A 22,496-nucleotide genomic window follows, 5' to 3' on the forward strand; every position below is an offset into this window, starting at 1 on the left:
TGGTTCGCGTGTTCCGGCCCGAGACCGTCGTGAACGCGCGGTTCAACGGCCACCTCCAGCGCCGGCCACGCTAGGGGGCAGCTCGCGCTCTGCTCGCCCTGGCAATGTGTGCGTGCTCACTGCTCACGGTGACGAACCACGCCGGCAACATGCGCAAAGATCATGGTGACGAACTGGGCGCAAGCCAGCGGCGGACGCCCGCCGCCAGGCGCCAGGTCGCACTGGACGAAGCTCCCGCACCGCGCGTTGCGCAGGCGAACGGCAGCCCAGCGCGCGAGGACCGTGGAGACCTGACGCGGCCTGCAACTACTCACGTCGATCCTGGCCGCAGGAGGCTGATCGAACGATCAGGAAAGGCCAAGAGGTGGACGGTATTTCATTTACCGTCCACCCCCGGACGGGAAATCAAATACCGACCACCCCAGAGTTCCGCATCCCTCGGTCGCACGCAGCTCATGGAGGCGCCGGCGGGCGCTGGTTCTCGTTCTGCTTCTCCGGCGATCGGAGCTACATGTTCCCGCACTCTTCAGGGCTGTAGGGCTCGCCAGTTGCGTCGCCGGGGAGCCCCTGCCCGCCTAACAGGTCCATGCGGCCCGGCGTGGCCTGCCACCGGCTCATGCGTGTGCGTGGCGTGCGTGGCTCGGGACGCTTCAGCTCTGCGACGGCGAAAAGGAGCTCTTCGACGAGGCCGCCGGAGTGACGGTAGCGGCCGTCTGGTGCTGTCCGTGTTCGCGGCACGGGACGCTCGATCTCCCCCGACGATGCATGGCAACGGACTCTTCGACGAGGCCGCTTAATCACGGTCGCTGCCATCCGGCGCAGGGTGTCGCGCGCGAAGATGGGTGCCGAGGAGATGATGGAGTTTCAAGCATAAACAGGGAGTGATGCCGTTTGTGTCGTTGCAGAATTTTCATAAATGAAGGAAAAAGGAGAGAGGAGGATGTTTCTCTTTGATCTTATGTAATTTTCCCCAGGGTGCTCTTTTAGTACTCACGTCGTCTGAGTTGTTTGCTTCTCTTCTCCCCTGGTCCTCTAGCCTTTCTGCCCTTCTGTAGCCCTGTAGTGAGTTGAAACAAGCGCTCTGCTTACTTTGATGCTTCATTCACATTGTACATTAGCTTGGATAGAACCATGTTCCGTGGTACAGAGTCACCACCGTGTTCAGTGGAGGTACTGGTGAAAACCCTGAACAATCTGCACATTTTAGACTAAATCATGCTTATCTCACTAACTTCCTGCATGTGCAATTCTAGTTCTAGGTTTACCTGCAGCAGTCCTTTGGAGATTATCTCTGTCAATTGATAGGCATTCAGTATTCTCTAACCGTAAAATTGTGCCATTTTTACGTTTTACGGCAGCTCTGAAAGGAAGTCTAAAAAAAGAGACTCAGAAGGAACAATGCCACAACCACTAGTGTGCCGCTGGCGCAGATGCATATGCATCGTGCGCGCCGGCGGTGTGCCGCTGCGCCCAGCGGCCGGCCAGACGAGAAACAGAACGGGGGAGGGGGATTGCTAATTCGCGAGTGCGCGCTAGCAGTGAAACCAACAATCGATTTTCCGACAAGTCACTTTCCCTTTCCAGTAAACAAAACATTCCTTTTTGGCTTCTCACTTTTTCCTCCCACATGCGTGAGTCCTACCATGTATCAACAGCTTTTTATTCCCCCTTCATGCTTGACCGGAAATCCAAAACCACAATCACGTGGTACAGGGATTCGTGGTGCGCAACAGCACAGCCGGTGACACAGCTATCCGACCCATGTTCGGTCACAGCCAGGCATGTGTCGATTTGCTTTCTCTTTTTTTTCTTTTCGATTTTTTCCCATGTGTTCCGTAATGGCAGCAGTTATTATTCAAATTTTTTTTCAGGTATTAACTTTTACTTTCTACTATGTATTTCTCTAGAGAAATTCTCTTGATAAAGATTTTTAGAAAATATATACTAAAATTTATATCAAGCATTGTGCTTAGAAATTGTATGACGAACTTATATGTAAAAAGTTATCCGACAAGTCTTCCTAGTTACATAGTAGAAAACTTTCCAAAACTTATGGAGCATTTTCTAGCATTTTGGAGCATTTTTCACGATACATATAAAAGTTATAACCTATTATCTTTTATGAATGTTGTTTGGAGAATTTTATGTATAACTTGTTCACAATGTACACACATACATAAATGATATAACACAAAAATTATTGAATGAAAAGCGAAATGAAAAAAAAGAAGGAAAAAAGCTCGTGGGCGCCGCAATTTTGGGGCTGCCCAGCAGACCGGCACCCGCACGTGGTTGTAGGCCCGCGCTGTGCGCCAGGAGAATGCACCGCACGCCGCGCCTGCGGAACTGCGTGGGCCACGTGGGAGTAGTGGACGCAACTCGGACACGGCGGAAAACTGAGCGCTGCAACGCTTGCTGACGCGCGCGTGCCCAATTGGATTCGCGACGAGGGAAGGGAGTCGCGACAAGCAGCGTAGGGGTCCGTGTCTGCGCCGTTGAGGGGAGGGGGGCATTTTGGGCCCACAACTAGGCATGGAGGAGGGGGAGCGGAGTAGTGGGCTATTTGACGTATTTGAGCCCAAAACAATTAGGAAGCCTATTTTGTGATGTTATTTTCTTTTTTATATACATATACATGTAATATACTATGTATATTATTTTTTTCCAAAAAATTTGGGTATTCAATTTTTTTGGGTATTCAGCATGAATACACATGGGGCCCACCCGGCGCCTCATCTCCTCCGCCTCTGCCACCTACTCACCATCCTTCGTGTCGTTGCCTCCTTCACATCCTCACCCTCCTCCACGTCGCCACCCTCCTCCTCCTTCTCCGCTGGTAGCCCGGCGGATTGAGCAGCCCTGGGGGTCAGCGTGGCGGCAGGAGGGAAGGAGAGGGGGTCGGCGGCACGAGACAAGGGCGTGGCAGGGGCAACTTTGAGCTCTGTCACGCCGGGGATAGGGTCGGGCGAGGCCGGCTAGATACGACTCCTCCGTCGCGCCCTGTAGGGGCCCCTCGCCAGCGGCCTTGAGCTCTGCCGTGCCGAGGAGCGGGTGGGGCGAGGCCGGTCAGATCCGACTCCTCCGCCGTGCTCGGCATGGCCCCCTCTCGGGTGGCCTCGAGCTCCGCCACGTCGAGGAGAAGGCGGGGCAAGGCAAGCAGGGCCCACGCCGCTCCCTCCTCTTTTCCCCCTCCCTCGCCTGCCTGCAGGATCCGCCGGCGCTTGTCCTGCCCGCGGTGGCCAGCGGCGCTCATCGGTCTTTAGGGGCATCTGCGGTGGGCAGTTGCTCCGGTCGCGAGGTTGAGCTGGCGCGGGGCGTAGCGGACGTCCTAGGAAGCCACTGGAAATAGCGCGGATGGACGTCCATACACGTGGTAAGCGTAGCGGTTCCTTGATCGAGATGCAGAGTGAAAAACACTATGCCCATCCTACAGGAGACGGTGCCAAAAGGGATAGAGGCCCAGTGACGGCCTAACCTAAACATACAATCATGCTGTTTCCAGATATATTTGTACTATCACTCCTAGGGTAAAAACATGTATCATATATTATCTTATTATTTAGCCAACAAACGAAGCCTCCATGTTCGCTCTCAAGGGTTAGAAATTCTCACGTTAATTGGAAAAAAATAGAAAAATAAAAATTACCCACCACTGTCATTATGATAAAAATTAGCATAAAATACCCATGTGACTAATTAAAAATCACCCACCAATGCCATTATGAAAAATTAAATATAAAATACCATTTAGCTATGTGTTAATTACAAACATATATTATTAATAAAAACTAAAGCTAACAACAATCAATCAAAATAAAACGAAAATAAGAATAATTATATGCATAATATTATTAAAACTCAACAAATCACATTATTATTATATGTAAATCGTATTTGAATTGTTTTAACCAACAATAAGACATAATTTATGATAATAAACATGATGATGTATGGTAAAAAAAATAGTATAACCTTTAAGTAAGGATACAATGACATGTAAATTTTTGAATTTTTAATACTAGCCGCGCAAATGCGCGGGCTATACGTCTAGTTTTTAAAACAAAAGAAAGAAAGAGAAACAAAACTTACATGAACCCGTCACTGTAAGAGAAGTTAGAAGCCGACCTTCTCTTGATGCTGCAGGGTGAGCTTAACTCTTAACAAACACTGCACAACGCTTAACTCTTAACTCTTAAAAAATTGGCTTCTTCGACGGGGGCACAACTTCTTTGCAGGTGAACACGGACTGCGCTTCGACGACCACCATCACGGCGCCCAGCCCGAAGGGTGGCGCTTCGGGACGCCGACGGCGTCCACAGGGTCGAAGCCGCGCCCCTAACGAAGATCGGGACGAGGCTCCGAGGGGCTACTGTTGGGGTCACCACCTTCGGTCAGATCGCCGGAGGTACGCGAAGACAAGGAGTCAAGGATGAGCCGACGCCGACAGCTAGCATAAGGTGACCCGTCTTCGCGCGTCTTCGGGCCAGGAAGCGAAGACGAGGCACCCGGAACACTGAAGCCGACGCCAGGAGCAATCGCGGAGGTCTTCCGTCTTCGCTGTTCCACGATCAGGAAGACGGAGAGGGCGAAGACTTGGTGACACGTCTCGTGGAGTACTTAGCAACGGGTCCAGGAGCTTCGTCGGATACGGCGAAGATGCCGGGGTCGGCGTGGGTCCCGCTGCTGAGCTGTGGCGCACTAAAATTGTAACGGGCAAATTACGCTCGCGTCTAGGAATATTCCAAGAATATTACCATTGTAGGGGTGCAGTAGAGTAATTGTACATTGAAGGTGTAACGTCACCTATAAATACCCTGTATAATGTTCATTGATGGGACAGATCTTGGAGAGAACATTTACTACTCGTTTTCCGGGCCGTTCATTACTGTTGATGTGTTCGTCCGTTTCGGAGACACCCCCCACCAACAGTTTGGCGCCCACCCGTCGGTTCGATACACCACATGGCGGCGACGAAGAAGAGAGGGACCACCGGAGCCACTTCGGAGGACACGACGATGACGACGACAACACCCTCGCAGGGCGAAGCAGCAGCAACACAGGCGAACGGGGCTAGCAGCGACGGCGTCTCCGTCGATGCCCTCGCAGATGGCCAGCTTGAAGTCAACCTTCTGGACATCGGCGTCACAGCCGAAGACATCGCGGCGATGCGTCGTATCGACGCTCGCATCGAAGAGGCATGAAGGGCTCAGCAGCAGGCCTTGGAAGCTGGACCTTCGGAGCCACAAGTGACAACAAGGGCGAAGCGGAAGCAGACCATGCTCACCGAAGCAGAGCGTCAAGAGCAGTACAACAAGTTGAGGGAAGAGGAGCTTCGCTGCAAGCCGATGCAGGAGAAGCTCCGTGCCAGAGGCTACAGCTGGAGCAATTGCAGGCTCCACCAAAACCACCGCAGAGGGATGTAGTCAGGGCCAACCCACGACATCAAGAACCACCGAGGTCCCGCCCGAAGTTCGCGCCGATCGAAGAGATCTCTGACCACTCTGAGTCAGACGGCGAAGAGTGTTACCGAAGAAGCCATCACAGGATATCACCATTGTCCGAAGAACTGGAGGAGGTACAGTGGCCTCACCGTCTAAACCCAGCAATATTGCCCCAGTTCGATGGAGAGTCAGATCCCGAAGAGTTCCTCCTCAAGTACGAAGCCACCATCGAAGCATCAGGAGGAGGCACCGCATGTAAGGCGAAGGCGCTCGTCCTCGCATTAAAGGGCTTGGCGCAGCGCTGGTATGCAAATATCCCACCGGGAACCATTCTGTCTTGGAAGTAGCTTCGCCTTGAGTTATGTTCAAGCTTCCGCGCCGTAAGGCCCGACGAAGTCACATCTTGCGATTTTCACGATCTAAGGCAAGGAAGCATGACCTTGCAAGAATATCTCCAGAGTGTCATGAAGCTTCGCGCAAAAGCACCCAATGTTGCCGACCAAAGCATCATCGATTCGGTGGTGAAGGGGATCAATCTGGGACCATGCGGGGAATACATATCCCGGCGTAAGCCGAAGACAGTCACGAAGCTGTTCGAGATAATGCAAGAATATTGCATATCTGACCGGGCGAAGAGGAGAAGGCTCGAGGAGAAGAACGAGCAGAAGAAATCGCGAAGCAGCGAGAGGTCCCATTCAAAACCATGGCACGCCGATGAGCCCAGGCAGAAAAGAACAGTGAACAATGTGACCGAAGAAGGACCCCGAGAGCACAGACACCATCACAAGGGCAAAGGCGAGAGGGACTGGCACGAAGAAAGATCCAACCGCGATGATCGTCACCATTGCGAAGATCGACAAAACAAAGGCCGAAGGGACTGCGGTGGTCAAAGGGAGAAAATTCCATTCTGTTTCTTCCACGGCAAAGATAAAGGCCACTGGACAAATGAGTGCCCTTTCGCCATTGAAAGGAAAGAGGAGTTTGATCGGCAGAATTCCCAACCAGCAAAACCAGTCAATCATACCTCGCAGCTACCGCCTCAGTCTTCGACAACGCCAAATACTTGGGCTCCTACACCAATTTGGCCGGTGTCGTACCCGGTTTTCAAATATAACCCACTACCGTATGCACCACCTCCGCAACAATCAATTCCAACGCTACCACCTCCGCAGTACAGTCAGATATGATCCAGAAGCTCAACACCACTGTCTTGTGACACAACAAATCTACCTCCACCTCCAAAACTTGAGCCGGGGCAGATCCCCGAGCGAGCAATCGACACACCTTCAGGCAGTAGGGTCAACATCATCAATGCCATCTCCGGAGGATCCAACGAACCAGTTCATGAGACGAAGAAGCAGCGGAAAGAATATTTCAGAATAGTCTCCCATGTCAGCGAGGGCAGATGCTTCCGGACAACTTGGTCGCATGTCCCAATAACCTTCACGCAGGCAGATCTTCGGCTGCAGCACTACCCACATAATGACCCCCTCGTCATAAGGGTGAACATTGGCAAGAATTCAGTGCACTTTGCGGGGAATGATGTAGGGAGAATCTTGGTGGACAATGGGAGTTTAGCAGATATCCTCGTATGGCAGTGCTTCGACAAAATGGGGTTTACCGAAGCAGCGCTGAAGAAGTCACAGTATCCACTCATTGGGTTCGGAGGCAAGAGGATTGAAGCTCTTGGAAAGATAGAGCTCAACGTAACGTTTGTTGACGGTGCAGCACAGAGAACTGAAGCAATTACCTTTGATGTGGTCGACATCAACTATCCCTACAACGCTATCTTCGGCCGCAACACCTTGGTCAGATTCGCAACAGTAATCCATCAGTCGTACCTATGCATGAAGCTATCCACGGCCGGAGGAATTATCACTGTCTTCGGCAACCAAGAAGAAGCAAGAAGGTGCGAGGACAACGCATCCACCTCAGACAAGAACGTCCATGCCATTGAAGCACCAAATGAGAACAATGAGGCTGAAAACTGCGAAGAGCCTGAGAAGCTAGGGGGTGTATCCCCGGCGGAACACACGAAGAAGGTTCCCTTGTGCGAAGATGTGCCCGACCGAATGGTGATCATCGGGAAAGGGCTTGAAGAGGCCAGGCTTATACAGTTTCTCCGCAACAATCAAGATGTGTTTGCTTGGTCCTCTTTGGATCTGCGAGGGGTCAGTCGAGAAGTCATCGAGCATGAGCTCAGGGCGAATCCGAAGGCGAAACCTGTGAAGCAGGGCCAAAGATCAATGTCCGAAGAAAGGCAGAAAGCGGCTCAGGCTGAGGTACAAAAGTTGCTCGACGCGGGCGTCATCCGCGAGGTACAATACCCAGAATGGCTAGCAAATGTTGTAATGGTACCGAAGAAGAACGGGAAGTGGCGAATGTGTATTGACTTCACAATCTTGAACAAGGCGTGCCCGAATGACGAATTCCCACTGCCGCGAATTGACACCTTGGTCGATGCAGCAGCTTTCTCGGAGATGCTCAGTATGTTGGACTGTTTTCAGGTTATCACCAGATATTCATGAACAAGACAGATGAAGAGAAGATCAGTTTCACCACCCCTTTCGGGACATATTGCTACGTGAGAATGCCGGAGGGCCTCCGCAATGCAGGATGCACTTTCAATAGAATGATCAAGAAGGTACTGGGAGATCAACTGGGAAGGAATGTCTCCGCGTATGTTGACGATGTTGTTGTCCGAAGCAAGAGGAAGGAGGACCATATCCAAGATCTTCGCGAAACATTCGCGAACCTTCGCCGCCATGGCTTGAAGCTGAACCCGGAGAAGTGCGTTTTTGGAGTCTGAAGAGGAAAATTATTGGGATGCATGATAACAGAAAGGGGAATAGAGGCAAATCCGGAGAAGATAGAAGCGATCAGGCGGATGAAGCCGCCGACTACTAGAAAGGGGGTACAAAAGTTAACAGGCAGGTTGGCTTCGCTTAATCGATTCATATCAAAATCAGCTGAGAAGTGCCTACCATTTTTCAAGGCGCTGAAAGGCTCCGGCAACTTCGAATGGGGTGAAGAACAGGCGATGGCCTTCGAAGACCTCAAACAGTATATCGAGAAGTTGGCGGTTATGTCCAGCCCTTCGGAGAAGGCGGAGTTATTGTTATACATATCCACATCAGGCGCAGCCGTCAGTGCCGCTCTCGTCGAAGAGCGCATGGTCGAAGGGGCATTAACCCAAACGCCCATATACTTCGTCTCCGAAGCCCTAAACGGGTCAAAGTTGCTATACTCAGAAATGGAGAAGATGGCGTATGCGGTGGTCATGGCATCACGCAAGCTTCGTTACTACTTCCAGAGCCACAAAATCAAGGTTCCAACCTCTTTCCCACTTCGGGACATGTTTGAGAACAGAGAAGCCTCCGACAGAATAGGCAAATGGGCTACGCAACTAGCCGAGCACACCATTGACTTCGTCTCCAGATCAGCAATCAAGTCACAGGTCTTGGCAGATTTCATCGCAGACTGGACACCAGTCGCACCCTCGCAAGAGCAGCCGAAGATAGAAGCAATATGGCAACTTGAGTGTGATGGGGCCTACCAGAGAGACGGAGCAGGGGCTTCAGCAGTTCTTACAGCACCCTCAGGTACACAGCTGAAGTACGCAGTCAGGCTTGACTTCACCAGGTGCACAAACAATGTAGCAGAATACGAAGGCCTTCTCTTGGGTCTCCGCAAAGCAAGAGCACTGGGAGCACGAAGATTGACTATCAGATCCGATTCAGAGTTGATAACAAGTCAAATAAACAAATCCAACAGGGCTCTTAAGCCAGAGCTGGCGAAGTACCTGGCAGCGGTGCGAAGCATGGAGAAACACTTCCTCGGGTTTAGTATCCGTAGTTTCTCCAGAACGAAAAATAAGCAAGCTGATCAACTGGCAAAGGCAACAGCGCAGTTCGATCCATTACCGCTAGATGTCTTCTTCGAAACATTAAAGCAGGCCTCCGTAAATTGTACCGAAGAACCAGCCAAGTTCATCAATGCCATAACCATCGAAGACTGGAGGGCCGCCATAATGGCCTATCTTCGCGGACACTTTGTCCCGGAGGATGAGAAGGAAAAAAAAAAGAATGGCACTTCGGGCCAGAAACTACAGAATCATAGGCAAAGAGTTATACCGAGGGGGAGTCTGCGCACCACTCTTAAGGTGCATCTCACGCGAAGAGGGCAAACAACTGCTTGAAGAGATACATGCAGGGATGTGCTCTTCGCACATCGCAACGAGGGCTCTGGTCGGCAAAGCTTTCCGTGAAGGGTTTTATTGGCCATCGGTTGTGGCAAATGCTCACGAGGTGGTTCGCACGTGCCCAAATTGTCAAAAGCATGCCCCCTACAGCAAATTCCCACCCGACGAGGTGCAGTTACTGCCTCCGGTGTGGCCCCTCGCGCGATGGGGCATTGATATTGTTGGACCATTGCCCACAGCTCCAAGAAACTACAAGTACGCCGCTGTAGCGGTGGAATACTTCTCCAAATGGGTCAAAGCCAAAGCACTCAGGGACATAACAGCAGGAGCCCTGCAAAAATTCTTCTGGCAGAACATTGTCTGTCGCTTCGGGGTCCCGAAGGAGGTCACAGTGGACAATGGCAAGCAGTTCGACTGTACAACTTTCAGACAATTCACCGCACAGCTTGGCACCAACTTATGCTTCGCATCGGTCTACCACCCGCAGTCCAACGGCGTGGTGGAAAGGGCCAATGGCATCATCTTCGCAGGCATAAAGAAAAACATCACTGAGCTGCCGAAGGGGAAATGGGTGGACGAACTGCCGAGGGTCGTGTGGTCTCATAACACAACAGAGTCCAGGACCACAAAGTTCACACCATTCAAGCTTCTATATGGCGAAGAAGCCGTAACACCCGAGGAAATAAAACTCAAATCTTGGAGAACAGCCGAAGGGGCAGAAAACATCGAAGAAGACATCAAGCCCTCAATTGACACAATCGAAGCTAGCAAGATACAAGCTGCAATCAACTTGGGAAAATATCAAGAGGAAACACGAAGATGGAGGAACAAGAAAGTGAAGCCCAGGAACATAAGAGAGGGCGACTTGGTGCTTCGAAGAATACCGAAGGCCAAGCAAAAAGGCAAGATGTACAACAAGTGGGAAGGCCCATTTATCATTGTATCGATGGCAAGGCCAGAGGCCTGCAGGCTCCGCACGCTAGAAGGCACCGAAGACCCATACTCATGGAACAAGGACATGCTACAAAGATACTACGCGTAGGAAGTGTGTAAAAGCTACCGGAGGGGAATAACCGAAGGGGCTTGTAGAATAATTTTTTTCCTTTTTCCTCGTCAATTAGCACAATGTACCAAAGGGCCCGTACTCTTTTCCTCACGGGGGAAGCTTTCGAGTGTCCACTCGGGCGCCGAAGGTGTGAGGTTTTTAATGAGGCGGAACCCTATGTAACCCTTTGTGAAATATAAACAAAGCCCCCACAAAAAGTCTCAAGAAACGAGCGCGCTGCAAAGGCGCCAAAGCTTCTATCCCTTTTCGTCAAGGCGAAGAGGGGAGTCATCGGCGCGAAAAGCAAGCCATTAACGCTTGAAAGAAGTGAGCACGAGGAGAAAACCCGATGGAGGGCTTCGCTCCCCTTAGCTCCACTTCCGAAAAAATTAACAAAATCCCGTCGCTGGAGCGACGGGTGGAAAGTCCTGTCGCGCCAAAGCCGAAGGCTAGGCATGAACCTCTCCGGCTAATGACGCACGACGCCGGTGAAGATGAACAAACAACAAGGCGCATGTAACCTCTCACGCGCATAGGGGCGGCGCTTCGGAAAACACATTTGTGCACGGTCGAAGGTTAAACGCCAAACAAAATAATAAATTACAAGGTACATGTTTGTTACATCGTGAAGATACACTTCGCGCGAAGGCACGAAGAAATAAATTACAAGATACATGTTCGTCACACAGTGAAGATACACCTCGCGCGAAAGCACGAAGAAATAAGTTACATAGTCACATCTGAGGCATCTTCCTCGAAGACTAGGCGGTCCACCTATGATATTATGCCTCGGACCGCCACATCTATTATCTCTTCGGCCGTCCGTCGAAGAAACCCTTCGAAGTCGTCCCCTGAAACCGAGGGTAACGCACATCAACTAGAGCTCTCGACGAAGATGCCTTTGTGTCGATACATAAAGTCGTGAGGCGACAGAGGCTCTTCGTCCACTGGCTCCGGTTTCGGCTCGCGGAGACCAGCCGGAGAACTATACGGCATATCGGTACCAAGAATCTGTTTTATTTCACGATGAAGCCTGCGGTTAGCAAGGATCTTCGCGTGTTTCGCCGGATCACGCTGAAAATCGGCAAAAAAACGCTTTGTCGCGGTGTTCTGTAGGTCATACAGGCGCCCTATTCGCCCAAAATGCTTCAAACGAAACCGAAGGATAACGAATATGGAACTTCGTCCAGGATGCACCAGCGACATAAAAGTTCCCTCGATTCAACCGGTGAGGAATAACGTCTTCGGTCACCTGCGCAGGGGCCAACGCATGGTCCTGCGCAGGCACCGAAGGTGTTAGAGTTCAAAAATAATTATTACAATCAAGGTCCTATACAACAGCCTACAGCGACCCTCGCACCTCGCCAGCCGGAGGACGGGAAGAGGACGCCCTTGTCTGGTCTTCGAGCCCCAAGGCTAAGTCAGCACCGCTGCGCCCGTTGTCGCCGTTCGTACCCTCGCTGCCAGGTCCTTCTTCGGCGGTCACAGCTTCATGGAGAATGGGCTCCGCAATGGCATCAGCCTTCGACTGGAGCTGAAAGATTCCAATTCAGAAGTCAACAAGTTCTCCGTTTAAAAATAACAACAATAAATAAATGAAAATCACCTGGTTCTTCATCCGCTCGACCTCGCGATGTTCAAGGGCACGACCTTCACCTTTGAAGAAGCGTTCCATGAAGCAGACGGCGATGTTCTTCGCCAAAGCCAGGAGCGCGTCTGGATTAACAGTGTCTTCGCCCGGCCAGCGGAAGGAGGGGTCGCGAAGGGAACGAAGTTGAGCCTTCGTCACAATGCTAGCCTGCCCAGCTTCAGAGGGGAAAAGGCAGTACACGGCGGCGCTGAGAGTACGGACGGCGACCATGGCACTGATGTCTACATGAAAATGAGCCCCGGCATCCAGCATGGCGACGCAGGCTCGAAGCCACTGAAAAAAGGAGCCCAGGACAATTGTGTCGGTGCCCTCCAGAAACATATTCGGAGCCACAAGCCCGTACCGAGCGGGGAGGTCAGGCAGCTGTAACAGCCCAAGGGAACAGTGTTGGGCCAGCACTGTAGCAGACGGGGTACTGTAGCTCGGTACTGTAGCCGAATTGGGCTGGGCCTGATGTCGGTTACTGTAGTTCGAGTACTGTAGCATGTCGGGTACTGTAGCGGCGCAACACTGTTCACCCGCGGGAATTGTCCAATACTGAAAACCGATTGAGAGCCAGACCAATTTAAATACCGAGTCACGGGAAGCTAATTAATTCCGGATCGATCCTTTTTGCGCGAAGCGAGGACGAAAGCGCAAGAGGATTAATTAGTAGGTGTGGTTTACTCAACTTGAAGAGTAGATCTTAACCGTTATCCCGGGCCGGGTCGTTACAGCAGCTCTTCCTGCAGCTTCTCCGACCCAGTCTTTATAGCATCCTTGAAAGTGTGAAGCCGCTGTTGCATTGTATCTCGGCGCTTCGCAGCATCTTCAGCAAGTAATTTTGCGGCCCTCGCGGCGTCCTCGGCTTTCACCGCTCGATCGGCAGGCGCGAGCAACTCTGTGGTGAGGGTAGCTTTCTCCTCGGCAGATCTGGCGAGGCACGTCTGGAGCTCAGCTTTCTCTTTCTCCAGAGAGGCTACCTTCGCCTCCAGGTCGGCAACAATAGTTTTTGAATTGTCTTCGGCGGCCAGTTGCCGGGCAGCACAGCGCGTAGCCACGAAGGCCTTCAGCGACAAATCTTGTGCACTCTCTAGGATGTTGTTCAGCCCGCTCCCCATCAAGTCTTTTTCCATAAGGGGAAAGCATAAGGAGTCGCCTGCTGCGGCCAGAAGCCCACGTTCGCGGTCCCGGCTCTCAAAACGAAGAGATTTGACGATATTCCCGCCGAGACGCACAGCGGTGGGCTTCGCACCGAGCTCCACAGCAGTAGCTTCAGGATCATCGTCACGGACAAAGAAGCTACTGCTGTCCGACGAGCTGGATGAACTTTCGCTGCCACTCTTCTTCACATCGGAGGAGGGTGCGGTCTTCCGGGATGAGGATGCAGCTTCGCCTTTTTTCCCGAAAGACACTTCGGCCTCTTGGCCGGTGATAGGGGCTGTGCAAGGGGACGAAGAGCGGCGGGGGGAGTTGGCCACGATGTTGACCTCCTCGACGTGCCCCTCATCTTCGCTCTCCTGGGCAGTGCTAAACTCGAGATCCAGGGCGGGACGAACCGCCCTCAGAGGCACCGCCACTTGCGGAATGTCTAGAGGCGTCGCCTCCGGAGGAGGACGATTGCTGTCCGCGCTTCCGCCATCCTCGGATTCCCCCTTGCTCTGCAGAGGAGATTGCTTCAGGATGGTGTCAAGCAGCCGACTTTTCTTTCTCGGCTCCGCGGACGAAGAAGCCTTCTTTCGCTTTGCTTTCTCAAGAGCCTTCGCTTTCTCCGGGCCGCCATGACCTTCGGCAAGCTTCAACTCTGCCGACCGAGGAGGTGCCGAGAGGCCCAACGCATGGAACACCCGGTTCCGTCGAGTCCCGCCAAGATGGCCGGCGAGGGCTTTATACTCATCCTTCGACACTGACCCAACCATCTCATCGGCCCGGCTCTCGATGACAGCTGGGTCCACCCCTGCATCGCCGAGGAAGCAAGAAGTGTAAGCAAAGACACGAAGCATGCACCTCCATAACGAGTGTTTGAAAACTCACGGTCGGTCCGTAGGTTGAAGACGGTCGCGAAGTCAGGCACCGGAATACCCTTGATCCAGATGTCTTCGGCTAACCAGGTGGAGATGGTCCAGCCGGCCATGATGGGAAAACAGCCACATGCGACGAATTCTTCGATGAGGTCGCGGGTGCTAAAGGTCTTCGACAGTTTCCGCAGAAGAACAAGAAGAGCTTCATCTTCGGCGCGGGCGTTGGAGGAAGTCTTCGGAACGTCGCCAAGATCAGAGATATGGTCGACAATAATAGGATGGGTCCTCGTGACGGGGTCCAAAGTAACCTTATGATAGAACCAATACGAGGACCAGTCGTTGGCCCATTTGTTCTTGCTCGCCGGCACCAGGCTGGGAAGATTCTTGTGAAACGCAAAGGTATAACACCCGTATTGGGGAACAGCTGATATCTCCGCACCTCCAGTCGATTCCACTGAAATCTTCTGCGGCTGGTAATGCACTCGAAAGGCACGAGCGAAGCCGTCAGCGCTCGAAGCGAGGCGGCAGGTCTTCGCCAGCCACATATACAGATTTAGGCGAATGACTGAAGTAGGTGTCATCTGATGCAAGTACACTTTGAACAGACAAAAAATATACACCACCACGGGGTCCAATGGCATCCGAAGGCCAGCAGTGAACAAATCGCGGAACACAACTACCTCATCGGCGCGGGGATGAGTAGAAGTCTCACCCGTCGGAGGAGCACGGACATCGTCAGCAGAGACGATGCCCCGACGTGCCAGGTCATCGAGGAGGGAGGAAGTCATCTTGGACAAACCGAGGACGGTGGTTGTCGGATCTCCCGGTTGATTCCTCTTCGGCGCCATTTCCGAAGACGTCGAGTGTTCTGAGAACGCCACTCTCGAGCTCTGAGAGGACCTTCGCGAATCGAGAAGCGAAGAGGCAGGGAAGCGGGGGCGTTGAAAAGTAAAGTAAAGAGTAACGGGGCCACTATTTATAGGCAAACGGCGAGCGCGAAAATTCACCGCGCGCGAGATGAAAAGACGTCAATGCCCCGCGCGGCGCGTTTAGGATTACGAGGCTTCGAGGGTTTTATGGTCTTTTCATGTCTTCGCGCCAACACAATTTCTCCCGCCAAATTTCGAATCCACCATCCTGCGCGCGAACTAACGGTTATGGAAACAAAAAATTTGGCTTCTTCGACGGGGGCACAACTTCTTTGCAGGTGAACACGGACTGCGCTTCGATGACCACCATCGCGGCGCCCAGCCCGAAGGGTGGCGCTTCGGGACGCCGACGGCGTCCACAGGGTCGAAGCCGCGCCCCTAACGAAGATCGGGACGAGGCTCCGAGGGGCTACTGTTGGGGTCACCACCTTCGGTCAGATCGCCGGAGGTACGCGAAGACAAGGAGTCAAGGATGAGCCGACGCTGACAGCCAGCATAAGGTGACCCGTCTTCGCGCGTCTTAGGGCTAGGAAGCGAAGACGAGGCACCCGAAACACTGAAGCCGACGCCAGGAGCAATCGCGGAGGTGTTCCGTCTTCGCTGTTCCACGATCAAGAAGACAGAGAGGGGCGAAGACTTGGTGACACGTCTCGTGGAGTACTTAGCAACGGGTCCAGGAGCTTCGTCGGATACGGCGAAGACGCCGGGGTCGGCATGTGTCCCGCTGCTGAGCTGTGGCGCACTCAAATTGTAACGGGCAAATTATGCTCGCGTCTAGGAATATTCCCAGAATATTACCATTGTAGGGGTGCAGTAGAGTAATTGTACATTGAAGGTGTAACGTCACCTATAAATACCCTGTATAATGTTCATTGATGGGACAGATCTTGGAGAGAACATTTACTACTCGTTTTCCGGGCCGTTCATTACTGTTGCTGTGTTCGTCCGTTCCGGAGACACCCCCACCAACACCTGACGTGTGGGCCTATTGCTGAGTCAGCACGGTGATGTGGCGACTGGATCCAGCGTGACGGTCAAAACCAGTCAAAACAGAGCAAAACCAGCTCAGTGGTCTTGTTTAACCGGTTTACACAGTTCCATGGTCAAAGATTCCTGGTTTCACAGTTCGATGGTCGAAAACAAACCCACCCAATAGTTCGATGGCCAAAAATGGACTTTTTCCAAAAAAAATAACTAGCAGTCCTATTTGTAAAGCCATCTCCTTTGGGTCCAAAAATTGCAGGTGTCGTCTATAAAAAGGTACCCGGCCCAAAAAGGTACCCGGCCCAGCTCTCGCTGACAGCATGGATCTCAATGGTAGGAGGAATACAGTCAGCAGTTTTCACAGTGTTTATGCAGCACAAGCTGGAAGATTGGCATTGTGTACACGGTATCTAGCAATATATCCAACCTTCCAAACAAAATGGGTTACCATTCCTGTGTTTACAGTGTGCACGAACTGTTGTTCTTCAGGGAATCGCCTGCACTGGCTTCACAATCTTCATTCAGCTATGGCGCAACAAGAAGAAAGGCCCCGTATCTATTATCTTATTATTTGATCAACAAACGGAGTCTCCACGTTCGGTCTCAAGGTCTATAAATTCCCACGTTAATCAAAAAAGAATAGAAAAATAAAAATTACCCACCACTACCATTATGATAAATTTAGTCTAAAATACCTCAGTGCCTAATTAAAAATCACCCACCAATGCAATTAAAAATTAAATATATATACTATTAATAAAAACTAAAGCTAACAATAATTAATCAAAATAAAACAAAATAATAATAATAATAATATGCATAATATTATTAAAGCTCAACAAATCAAATTGTTATTATAGGTAGATCTTATTTGAATTGTTTTAATCAGCAATAAGACATACTTTACGATAATGAACATGGTGATGTATGGTAAAAATAATAATATAATCTTCAAGTAGGGATACAATAACATGTAAATTTTTGAATTTTCAATACTAGCCGCGCAAGTGCTCGGGCTAAGAAAAGTTAAAATTACCCACAACTGCCATTACAAAAAAATTAGCCTAAAATACCCATATACATATTTATAAATTGCCCACAAATGCCATTAAAATATATTTTATTTATAAATATAAATATATTCATCGTTTTGCATTCAATCTACATATCGTGCATACCTATAGAATAGGTCTGGAAATTCCCACGTTAATCGGAGAAAAAAAGAAAAGTTAAAATTACCCACCATTGCCATTACGAAAAAATTAGCCTAAAATACACATATACATATTTATAAATTATCCACCAGTGACATTAAAAATATATTTTTATTTACAAATCGTGCATACTTATAGAATACTAACTACACAAGCAATTAACTTATTTTACCACACATATATCTTATTATATTACCAAAATCCCAAATGCACATTCATGATTATATTATTATTAGTCAAAATAAACAAGATAATTCTAGGCTTTGCACTATATTAGACTACCACCCTTCAAAGGTTTGTTGCTGACACTGCTACAAGATACTACCGTACCTCACAATTAACGCCACAAGCTCAAAAAAAAAAATAACACCACAAGTAGATCAGGAACCAGAACAATATCGATCAGACCATGATTAGTATAGTAAACTCATCAAGCTTGAACATGAACATAGGTTGCTGAAGTTTTGAACGGAATCTTGTGCTCTGCACTATGGAGATTTGTTGGCTTCCAAAAAACAAGAAATTTGGATCGATTGTTCTCAACAGAAACTAGGCGTGGAAGCATGGCGTCGTGCAACAAATGACAGAATTAAACATAGTAGTAACAGACGACCAAGAATATCATAAAGTAGGGAAGCTAGCAAAAGAACAACTGAGTCACTTGAACTGAGCAGTGGGCAGCATTACTGTAAGGGCTGGTAGATAAGAAACATATTACTACTACTACAGCAAATGGTAGTAGATAAGATCGATGAGATAGGCAGTCGTGACAGGATTAAGGTTGTGCTTGCCATGCGGCCACACCACTGACAAAGAAAGATGTAGGTAAAAGGAGGCAGCACTGCACTAGCAACTGAGAAGCACTCTTGATTACTGAAGCAATTAGCATGTGATGAGAAAGATTTAAGCTTATGAATAATAATTAGATAAAAAATACAAAATATATTTAGAATATCAATACTAGCCGCGCAAATGCGCGGATCACTTCACTAGTTTTTTACGATGTTCAATCCCCTCTTAGCAATCATGGTGGCCGTCCTAGCCTACTTCGTCTTTGGTGAAAATCTGTATCTTGGAAGGTATGAGATGCATGAAGTTACACCTGAAATCAGCTGCTCTCCCTTTTCATGGATTCTAATCTTCTGTCCATGATTATATACATTAATGTTCTAGTTGATCTGCAGCATAATCGGAGGGGTGCTTGCAATTCTGGGCCTTTACATGTTGTTGTGGGGCAAGGAAAAAGATCAGGAACACAAAGAGATCAAAGAGGAGTCTGAGTTGGACTGTGAGAAGCAGGTGAAGGTAGACAGTATTACTTCAGGCTGAACCGACTCTCAAGCACCAGAGACGGTGAATTGAAGCAAAGCATAGCTTGCTGAAAACTAAATGCCTGATGTCGTTTCATCCACCTATGCTTTGATTCAATTCACCGTCATCGCAAGTACTGTATGCGACACGGCAACGACTGGGACAAACAAACATCTGTCACATTTTGTCCCAGGGGCACACCAAATTCTATAACAGTGAAGTGAGCATACCAGTTTTGTAAACAGTAAGAAGTAAGAACACTATGGGATGTTTTGGAACCTGCACTGCTTCACAACTTGTGCAGTTGTGCGTGCAATTAGCGACTCATTATTGACCCTTATGATGTCAAGTCATGATAGAGGACTGCTCTCTCTCTCTCTCTCTCTCTCTGAGGGGCATCCAGGCCACCTTCCTTGACGACATGGCCGTCTGACTCCAGTTCTCTTCTGGTGCGCCAGCGAAGCTGAGCAGTTCTCTCAACTCCGTTTCTCCAATCCTCTGACGGAAGTAAGGAACACGAATCCTTGCTGCTTCGGCGCCTCTCGCAGGCATCTTTCGGGGTAACCGGTGAAGAAATAGAGCCCCCTGACCTAGAACCAGTTCCCCGCCCGGAACACCCGCGGCGGGGCGCAAGGCGGCGCCGGGAACAGAAGGGAAGGTCGCGGTCATTTTGCAGATGGGTTCCTAATTTTGGATAGTGACGTTGGTCGTCGCTGGCATCCGCTGGGAGCTTCGTCATACTTAGCACGGCATGATGGTTCGCGTGTTCCGGCCCGAGACCGTCGTGAACGCGCGGTTCAACGGCCACCTCCAGCGCCGGCCACGCTAGGGGGCAGCTCGCGCTCTGCTCGCCCTGGCAATGTGTGCGTGCTCACTGCTCACGGTGACGAACCACGCCGGCAACATGCGCAAAGATCATGGTGACGAACTGGGCGCAAGCCAGCGGCGGACGCCCGCCGCCAGGCGCCAGGTCGCACTGGACGAAGCTCCCGCACCGCGCGTTGCGCAGGCGAACGGCAGCCCAGCGCGCGAGGACCGTGGAGACCTGACGCGGCCTGCAACTACTCACGTCGATCCTGGCCGCAGGAGGCTGATCGAACGATCAGGAAAGGCCAAGAGGTGGACGGTATTTCATTTACCGTCCACCCCCGGACGGGAAATCAAATACCGACCACCCCAGAGTTCCGCATCCCTCGGTCGCACGCAGCTCATGGAGGCGCCGGCGGGCGCTGGTTCTCGTTCTGCTTCTCCGGCGATCGGAGCTACATGTTCCCGCACTCTTCAGGGCTGTAGGGCTCGCCAGTTGCGTCGCCGGGGAGCCCCTGCCCGCCTAACAGGTCCATGCGGCCCGGCGTGGCCTGCCACCGGCTCATGCGTGTGCGTGGCGTGCGTGGCTCGGGACGCTTCAGCTCTGCGACGGCGAAAAGGAGCTCTTCGACGAGGCCGCCGGAGTGACGGTAGCGGCCGTCTGGCGCTGTCCGTGTTCGCGGCACGGGACGCTCGATCTCCCCCGACGATGCATGGCAACGGACTCTTCGACGAGGCCGCTTAATCACGGTCGCTGCCATCCGGCGCAGGGTGTCGCGCGCGAAGATGGGTGCCGAGGAGATGATGGAGTTTCAAGCATAAACAGGGAGTGATGCCGTTTGTGTCGTTGCAGAATTTTCATAAATGAAGGAAAAAGGAGAGAGGAGGATGTTTCTCTTTGATCTTATGTAATTTTCCCCAGGGTGCTCTTTTAGTACTCACGTCGTCTGAGTTGTTTGCTTCTCTTCTCCCCTGGTCCTCTAGCCTTTCTGCCCTTCTGTAGCCCTGTAGTGAGTTGAAACAAGCGCTCTGCTTACTTTGATGCTTCATTCACATTGTACATTAGCTTGGATAGAACCATGTTCCGTGGTACAGAGTCACCACCGTGTTCAGTGGAGGTACTGGTGAAAACCCTGAACAATCTGCACATTTTAGACTAAATCATGCTTATCTCACTAACTTCCTGCATGTGCAATTCTAGTTCTAGGTTTACCTGCAGCAGTCCTTTGGAGATTATCTCTGTCAATTGATAGGCATTCAGTATTCTCTAACCGTAAAATTGTGCCATTTTTACGTTTTACGGCAGCTCTGAAAGGAAGTCTAAAAAAAGAGACTCAGAAGGAACAATGCCACAACCACTAGTGTGCCGCTGGCGCAGATGCATATGCATCGTGCGCGCCGGCGGTGTGCCGCTGCGCCCAGCGGCCGGCCAGACGAGAAACAGAACGGGGGAGGGGGATTGCTAATTCGCGAGTGCGCGCTAGCAGTGAAACCAACAATCGATTTTCCGACAAGTCACTTTCCCTTTCCAGTAAACAAAACATTCCTTTTTGGCTTCTCACTTTTTCCTCCCACATGCGTGAGTCCTACCATGTATCAACAGCTTTTTATTCCCCCTTCATGCTTGACCGGAAATCCAAAACCACAATCACGTGGTACAGGGCTTCGTGGTGCGCAACAGCACAGCCGGTGACACAGCTATCCGACCCATGTTCGGTCACAGCCAGGCATGTGTCGATTTGCTTTCTCTTTTTTTTCTTTTCGATTTTTTCCCATGTGTTCCGTAATGGCAGCAGTTATTATTCAAATTTTTTTTCAGGTATTAACTTTTACTTTCTACTATGTATTTCTCTAGAGAAATTCTCTTGACAAAGATTTTTAGAAAAATTATACTAAAATTTATATCAAGCATTGTGCTTAGAAATTGTATGACGAACTTATATGTAAAAAGTTATCCGACAAGTCTTCCTACAGGAGACGGTACCAAAAGGGATAGAGGCCCGGTGACAGCCTAACCTAAACATACAATCATGCTGTTTCCAGATATATTTGTACTATCACTCCTAGGGTAAAAACATGTATCATATATTATCTTATTATTTAGCCAACAAACGGAGTCTCCATGTTCGCTCTCAAGGCTTAGAAATTCTCACGTTAATTGGAAAAAATAGAAAAATAAAAATTACCCACCACTGCCATTATGATAAAAATTAGCATAAAATACCCATGTGCCTAATTAAAAATCACCCACCAATGCCATTATGAAAAATTAAATATAAAATACCATTTAGCTATGTGTTAATTACAAACATATATTATTAATAAAAACTAAAGCTAACAACAATCAATCAAAATAAAACGAAAACAAGAATAATTATATGCATAATATTATTAAAACTCATCAAATCACATTATTATTATATGTAAATCATATTTGAATTGTTTTAACCAACAATAAGACATAATTTATGATAATAAACATGATGATGTATGGTAAAAAAATAGTATAACCTTTAAGTAAGGATACAACGACATGTAAATTTTTAAATTTTTAATACTAGCCGCGCAAATGCACGGGCTATACGTCTAGTTTTTAAAACAAAAGAAAGAAAGAGAAACCAAACTTACATGAACCCGTCACTGTAAGAGAAGTTAGAAGCCGACCTTCTCTTGATGCTGCAGGGTGAGCTTAACTCTTAACAATCGCTGCACAACGCTTAACTCTTAACTCTTAAAAATTTGGCTTCTTCGACGGGGGCACAACTTCTTTGCAGGTGAACACGGACTGCGCTTCGACGACAACCATCGCGGCGCCCAGCCCGAAGGGTGGCGCTTCGGGATGCCGACGGCGTCCACAGGTTCGAAGCCGCGCCCCTAACGAAGATCGGGACGAGGCTCCGAGGGGCTACTGTT

Source organism: Panicum virgatum, chromosome 9N (genome assembly GCF_016808335.1).
Source record: "Panicum virgatum strain AP13 chromosome 9N, P.virgatum_v5, whole genome shotgun sequence".
Classification (NCBI taxonomy): Eukaryota; Viridiplantae; Streptophyta; class Magnoliopsida; order Poales; family Poaceae; genus Panicum; species Panicum virgatum.